Here is an 8,416-nt window from a genome sequence, read left to right on the forward strand (position 1 = left end):
TTGTGCTTGCTTTCTCAGCAAGTAAAGTTACAGCCTGAGGTTAGGTCTGAGTCCAGCATGCAAACTGCCTGGAGATAAACTGGGTGCTGTTAGCAGGGAATGATGGGAGTGATACTGGCCCCACCAACTGCATGGAAGCTGGGTGAAGCCTATTGCTACCAGCCTTCTCCCACTTCCCTGGCAACAGAAGCAGCCATAATACCCTCTGGAACATAACCCTGTTAGCCTGAGAACCACCACCAAGCCCCAACAGTGGCTGTGGCAAGCTGCATCCAAGGAGAGTCTGAGCTCAGACCCGCCTAACCCTGTTCCCATCTGATGGTACTTTTCTACCCAACCCAATAGTCAATCACAGAAGACCAACTCTTGGGATCTTTATGACCTCGTCCATCACCTGAGAAACCCAAATACTTATCCTGGCCATCTTAAGGCAGGCTTATATCCCCCTTCTATTATTGCAGCTGATGTTCTTTTGAAATTGCCGCTTGGCTGGGCGCCGTGGCTCAAGGCTGTGATCCTAGTACTTTGGGAGGCCGAGACGGGCGGATCACAAGGTCAGGAGATTGAGACCATCCTGGCTAACACTGTGAAACCCCGTCTCTACTAAAAAATACAAAAAAAAAAAAAAAAAACTAGCTGGGCGAGGTGGCGGGCGCCTGTAGCTGAGATCCAGCCACTGCACTCCAGCCTGGGCAGAGCGAGACTCCATCTCAAAAAAAAAAAAAAAAAAAAAAGAAATTGCCACCTCCTGGTTGGAAGCCAATCAACTTAAGACATTATAGCAACTCATGACAGAATAAGTCTGCTCCAAGAAAGAGAAAAATAACAGCTTATTCCAATGTCTGCAACATCATGGCTAACCAGTGGTCTTGAGTCTGTCCATGTGACAACTTCACAGCTAGCATCACCATCATTCAAGAAAGCCAGCACACTAAACATATCTACAAGCAAAGACTCTCACAGAATCTACTTCACATCCCTGCCACCACCACTGGAGCAAATATTGGTATCCACACCTGGGAGATCTGAAGATAGATTGCATCACAGAACTCTTTGAAGACATTCCCAGAACCAGGCCAGAGCATAGTAGCCCTGCTGCGTGGCTAGACCCAGAAAGGCAACAATCACTGCAGTCTGGCTTGCAGGAAGCCCCATCCCTAGAGGGAGGGGGAGTGCACCACATTAGGGGACCATCCTGTGGGACAAAAGAATCTGAACAGCAGCCCTTGAGTTCCAGATTTTTCCACTGACATGGTCTACCCAAATGAGAAGGAATCAGAAGAGTAATTCTGGTATTATGACAAAACAAGGTTCTATAACACTCCCCCAAAAGACCAAACTAGATCCCTAGAACTGAATCCAAACCAGGAAGCAATCACTGAATTGCCAGGTAAAAAAATTCATAAGGTTGATTATTAAACAACTCAAGGAGATACAGGAGAAAAATGAAAATCAACTTAAATAAATTTTGAAAAATACAGAATATGGATGAAAAATGCTCCAGAAAAATAGATATCATAAAGAAAAAAATACAATTACAATGCCTGGAATGAAAGAAACACTTAGAGAAATACAAAAAAAAAAAAAAAAATGCACTGGAGATTGTCAATGATAGAATTGAACAAGTAGAAGAGAGAACTTCAGAGCTGGAAGAAAAGGCTTTTAAATTAATCAAATCATAGAAAGATAAAGAAAAATAATTTAAAAAATAAACAAGGCCTCCAGGAAATTTGAGATTAGATTAAATGGCCAAACCTAAGAAAAATTAGTATTCCTGAGGAAGTAGAGAAATATAAAATTTTGGAAAACAAGTTTGAAGGTATACTCAAGGAAAACTTCCAGGCCCTCACTTGAGATCTAGAACTCCAAATCAAAGAAGCTCAAAGAATACCAGGGAAATTCATCACAAAAAGATCATCACCCAGGCACACAGTCATCTGATTATCTAAAGTCATGACAAAGGGAAGAATCTTAAAAGCTGTGAGACAAAAGCATTAGGTAACCTATAAGGAAAAATCTGTCATGTTAATAGTGGATTTCTCAGCAGAAACCCTACAAGCCAGGGGTCCTATCTTTAGCATCCTCAAGCAACATAATTGCCAGCCAAAATTTTGTATCCAGACAAACTTAGCTTCATAAATGAAGGAGAGATAAAGTCTTTTTCAGACAAATACTGAGAGAATTCGCCACTACCAAGCCAGCACTACAAGAAATGCTAAAAGGAGTTCTAAATCTTGAAACAAAACCTCAAAATACTCCTAAATAGAACCTTCTTAAAGCATAAATCTCACAGAGTATATAAAACAATAACACTCACACACACCCACACACATACAGTATTCAGGCAAAAACTGTCATGACAAATGTAATAGTACCTCACATCTGAATACTAACATTGAAATGTTCCACTTAAAAAATTCAGAATAGTAGAATGAACAAAAATTCACCAACCAAGTATCTGCTGTCTTCAAGAGACACACTTAATACATAAGGTAAAAGGATAGAAAAAGATATTCCATGCAAATAGACACGAAAAGGAAGCAGGAGTAGCTAGCTTAGCTATTCTTTTTTTTTTTTTTTTTTTTTTTTTTTTTTTTTTTTGACAGAGTCACATTCTGTCTCCCAGGCTGGAGTGCAGTGGTGCAATCTCTGCTTACTGCAACTTCCACCTCCCAGGTTCAAGAGAGTCTTCTGCCTCAGCTGCCCAAATAACTGGGATTTTAGGCACACATCACCATGCCTGGATAATTTTTGTAGTTTTAGTAGAGACATGGTTTCATCATATTGACCAGGATGGTCTTGAATTCCTGACCTCTTAATGTGCCCGCCTCAGCCTCCCAAAGTGCTGGATTACAGCTATGAGCCACCCCACCTGGCAGGAGTAGCTAGCTATTCTTATATTAGCAAAACAGACTTTAAAGCAACCACTGTTAAGAAAGACAAACAGTGACATTACATAATAATAAAAAAAAGACCAACAGGAAAATATCACAATAATAAATATATTTGAACCTAACATGAAAGCTCCCATATTTATAAAACAATTATTACAAGAAATGAGAAGAGATAGATGGCAACAAAATAGTCATGATGGATTTCAATACTCCACTGACAGCACTAGACAGATCATCAAGACAGAAAGTCAACAAAGAAACAATGGACTTGAACTATACCCTAGAACAAATACATTTAACAGATATTTATGGAACATTCTACACAACAACTGCAGAATATACATTATTTTCATCAGCAGATGGAACATTCTAAAAGGTGGACCACATGATAAGCCACAAAACAAGTCTCAATAAATTTAAGAAAGTCAAAATTATATCAAGTACTTTCTCAAACCATAGTGAAATAAAAAAAAATAAATAATTCTAAAAGGAACCCTCAACACTATGCAAATACATGGAAAGTAAAGGTTCTGCTCTTGAATAATTTTTGGGTCAACAATAAAATCAAGATGGAAATTAAAACATTATTTGAATTAAGCAATAATGGTAACACAACTTATCAAAACCTCTGAAACACAGCAAAAGCAGTGTAAGAGGAAAGTTCATAGTATTAAATGCCTACATTAAAAAGTCTGAAAGAGCACAAATAGAAATTCTAAGATCACACCTTATGGAACTGCAGAAACAAGAACAAAACCCAAATTCAGCAGAAGAAAATAAATAACCAAGGTCAGATCAGAGCTAAATAAAATTTAAATGAAAAAATACAAAAAAAAGCTGTATTTTTGAAAAGATAAGCAAAATTGATAAACTATTAGCAAAATTAACCAAGAAAAGAAAAGAGAATATCCAAATAAGCTTAATTTGAAACAAAACAGGAGATATTACAACTGATACCACAGAAATACAAGATCATTCAAGGCTACTATGAACACGTTTTCACAAACAAACTAGATATTTGGAGGAGATAAATGAATTCGTGGAAATATACAACCCTTCCATATTAAATCAGGAAGAAATAAAAACTCTGAACAGATTAGTAACAAGTAGTGAGATTGAAACTGTAATAAAAAATTGCCAAAAAAAAAAAAAAAAGTCCAGGACCAGATGGATTCATAGCTGAATTATATCAGGCATTCAAAGAATAATTGTTACCAATCTTACTGAAACTATCTCAGAAGACAGAGAAAAAGGAAATCCTCCATAAATCATTCCATGATTCTAGTATCACCCTAATACCAAGGCCAGGAAATAACATAACATAAAAATAAAACTATAGATCAATATTCCTGAATATAAATGCAAAAACCCTCAGCAAAACACTAGCTAACAGAATTCAACAGCCTATCAAAAAGATAATACCCCATAATCAATTTGGGTTTAAATCAGTGATACAGGAATGGTTTAATATATGCAAGTCTATAATGTGATACATCACATGAACAGAAGTAAAAACAAAAATCATATGATTATCTCAATAGATGCAGAAAAAGCATTTAACAATCCAGAATCCCTTTATAATTAAAACTCTCAGCAAAATCAGCATAGAAGGGGCATACAAAGTAATAAAATTATCTATGACAAACCCACAGCCAACAATATACTGAACTAGGAAAAGTTGAAAGCCTTCCCCTTGAAAACTGGAACAAGACAAGGATGCATACTTTCACTTCTTCTATTCTACCTAGTACTGGAAGTGCTAGTCAGAGCAATCAGACAACAGACAGAAATAAAGGGCATCCAAATGGTAACGAGGAACTCAGACTGTCGCTGTTCACTGATGATATGATTGCAAGCATAGAAAACCCTAAAGAATCATCCAAAAAGCTCTTAGGTCTGAAAAATGAATTCAGTAAAGTTTCAGGATATGAAATCAATGTAAACAAACTAGTAGCACTGCTATACACCAACAATGACAAATCTGAGAATCAATTCAAGAACTCAACCCCTTTTACAACAGCTGCAAAAAATAAAATAAAATACTTAGGAATATACCTAACCACGGAGGTGAAAGACCTCTACAAGGAAAACTGCAAAAGATTGCTGAAAGGAATTATAGATGACACAAACAAACAAATGGAAACAATCCCATGCTCATGAATGGATAGAATAAATATTGTGAAAATGACCATACTGCCAAAAAGCAATCTACAAATTCAATTCAATTCGCACAAAAACACTATCATCATTCTTCACAGAACTAGAAAAAACAATCCTAAAATTCATGTACAAACATTAAAAAAAAAAAAAAAAAAAAAAAGGCCCGCATAGCCAAAGCAAGACTAACCAAAAAGATCAAATCTGGTGGCTTCACATTACCAACTTCAAACTGCACTACAAGGCTACAGTTACTAAAACAGCAGGATACTGGTATAAAAATAGACACACAGACCAATGGAACAGAATAGAGAACACAGAAATAAAGCCAAGTTTTTACAGCCAACTTATCTTTGAAAAAGCAAACAAAAACATAAAGTGGAAAGGATGCCCTATTCAGCAAATGGTGCTGGGATAATTGGCAAGCCACACATATAAGAATGAAACTGGATCTTCGTCTCTCACCTTATACAAAAATCAACCTCAAGATGGATCAAAGACTTAAATCTCAAACCTGGAATCATAAAAATATCCAGAAGATAACAACAGAAAAGCTCTTCCAGACATTGGCTTAGGTGAAGACTTCATGATCAAGAATCCAAAAGCAAATGCAACAAAAACAAAGATAAATAGATGGCACCTATTTAACCAAAAAGCTTTTGCACAGCCAAAGAAGCAATCAACAGAGTAAACAGACAACCTACAGAGTGAGAGAAAATACTCACAGTGCATCTGACAAAGAAGTAATATCCAGAATCTACAAGAAATTCAAACAAATCAGCCAGAAGAAAAATAATAATTCCATCAAAAATGGGCAAAGAGCCAGGTGTGGTGTCTCATGCCTTTAATCTTGCACTTTGGGAAGCTGAGGCAGGTGGATCACGAGGTCAAGAGACCAAGATCATCCTGGCCAACAAGGGGAAACACTGTTTCTACTAAGAATACAAAAAGTGGCTGGTCATGGTGGCACATGCCCATAGTCCCAGCTACTTGGGAGGCTGAGGCAGGAGAATCACTTGAACCCAGGAGGGGGAGGTTGCAGTGAGCCAAGATTGCACCATTGCACTCTAGCCTGGTGACAGAGCGAGACTCTGTCTCAAAAAAAAAAAAAAAGAAAGAAAGAAAGAAAGAAAAGAAAATGGGCAAAGGACATGAACAGACATTCTCCATATACAAATGGCAAACAAACATGAGAAAAAAAAGCTCAACATCACTAACTGTCAGGGAAATGCTAATTAAAAGTACAATGAGGTATCACCTTACTCCTACAAGAACGGCAAGAATGGCCATAATTTTAAAAATCAAAAATAATAGCTGATATCACGGATGTGGTGAAAAGGAAACACTTCTACACTGCTGTTGAGAATGTAAACTAGTATAATCACTATAGAAAACAGTATGGAGATTCCTTAAAGAACTAAAAGTAGAACTGTCATTTGATCCAGCAATCCCACTAGTGGTTATCTTCTGCTGTACAGGGCAGAAGGTAGAAACTTCTCTGTCAACTTGGTTGTGCCTCAGTCTTAGGTAGGCCCTGTGTCCCATGGTGCCTGGGGTGAGGCTTTCTCAGTTATCCTGCCCCTGCTCAAGTAGCCAAATGTTGCCTTGTGCCTTTGGAGGCTCAGTGATAAAGGCTCTTTATCACTAATGTCTTTCAGTAATGTAAAGACATTATTGTTTATTGAAAAATGTATGGAAGACGAAACATACCATTATAGATCAATTCATGTTCTACTTAATTAACTCCTAAATGTATTCTTGTATTTTGGCTACAAAATTATTGTAAATTATTTAAATTAAAATAAGGAAAATATTACTTTTACCCATACAATCTTGATGAATTTTTCTACTTCCACCCTAAATTTTGATTATAGAAATAATCTTTATGCTAAGTTTGAAATTATTTTTTACTTTCCAGCTACACATCAAACTCTATTTTGCATCCTATTACTTTCAGAAATAAAGTTTTCTAACAATTATGAATAATCCCTGCTTTACTTGGTGTTACATGCTATAAAATGTCAAGGGTGCTCTTGTTCACATCTCAGTTTCTCCTTAGGCAAAATCTTAAAGTCAACTATTCCAAATTGAATCTTGTGCTGTACATTTACTTATGGCATTTGGCATATTTTTGGACCCTGTCTGTATTATGATCTATTAAAAGGATCAAGGAGTCCTTCCAGAAATAAGAAACAAACCACTAGAATATATATGGTCCCCATTGGGATGATAGTCAATGTGTGGTACTCTGTGAACGGTGAGAGGCTGGGCATCCACGTGGGTCATACAGGAGCTGTATGCTGCATGGACAGTGACTGGGACAACAAGCATGTCCTCACTGACTCAGCTGACAACAGCTCAAAACTGATGTAGCTGTCCAGACGTGTGGCAAGGACTTTGGGAACAATATCGCTATATTCTCTACAGACAAGCAGATGGGCTACCAGGGCTTTGTGAGCTTCTTTTATCTGCAGGACCTAAGCCAGATTGACAGCAATGAAACATACATGAAAATTCCTTACAATGACTATAATATCACCAGTGCTTTGTGAGGACTCCCCAGGGGAGTGCATCAACACAGGCCATAAGAGTGGAGTGTCCAACCAGTATAATGCCAAGTCTGGAGAGGTATTGGTGAGTGTTAAATAGCACTCCAAGAAGATCAGTGACATCCAGTTATCCAGGGACATGACCAAGTTCCTCACTGCAACCAAGGACAACACAGCCAAGTTCTTTGATTCTACAACTCTTGAACATCAAGAGATTTTCTGGACAGAACATCTCATCAACTCAGCTGCCCTTTCCCCAATTATAATGACCATGTGATACTGGGTAACAGACAGAAAGCCATGGATGTAACCACAACCTCCAACAGGACTGGCAGGTTTGAGCCCAGGTTCTTCCATCTGGCCTTTGAAAAAGAGTTTGGAAGTCAAGAGTTACTTCACAACTGTCAACAGGGTTGCCTTCACTTCTAATGGCAAGAGTTACAGCAGCAGAGGTGAAGATGATTATGTTCACATTCATTGTTTAGACCCACAGTACTTTGAATTTGAGCTTGAGGATTAAGAAGCTGGATCTGCATACAGACCAGGCAGTCATCTTAAGAAAGTTTTGAACCCTAAGAAATAAATTAGCTTGGTAATAAAAAAAAAAGATGAAATTTATAGTGCTTTTCATTTTGGACTTGGGACTGGTTATAAAAGTATATGATATAAGAAAAAATCTGTCATTTCTATATTTGAAAACACATTTATTCTGCTCAATTGCAAGTCAATGCAAAAGCTCAGTAATTACTGTGCAAACACATGTTTATGTCTCATCTTCATCCAATTATTTTCTCTTGATTTATGATCCCCATACAT

General features: G+C 37.4%; 1 pseudogene; it reads left to right on the plus strand.

The window, feature by feature from the left end:
* The first annotated feature begins 7,277 nt into the window (after positions 1 to 7,277).
* Positions 7,278 to 8,183, plus strand: LOC117072131 (annotated as a pseudogene).
* Positions 8,184 to 8,416: the final 233 nt, after the last annotated feature.

This window comes from Trachypithecus francoisi, unplaced genomic scaffold (assembly GCF_009764315.1).
Source record: "Trachypithecus francoisi isolate TF-2019V2 unplaced genomic scaffold, Tfra_2.0 Lachesis_group4, whole genome shotgun sequence".
Classification (NCBI taxonomy): Eukaryota; Metazoa; Chordata; class Mammalia; order Primates; family Cercopithecidae; genus Trachypithecus; species Trachypithecus francoisi.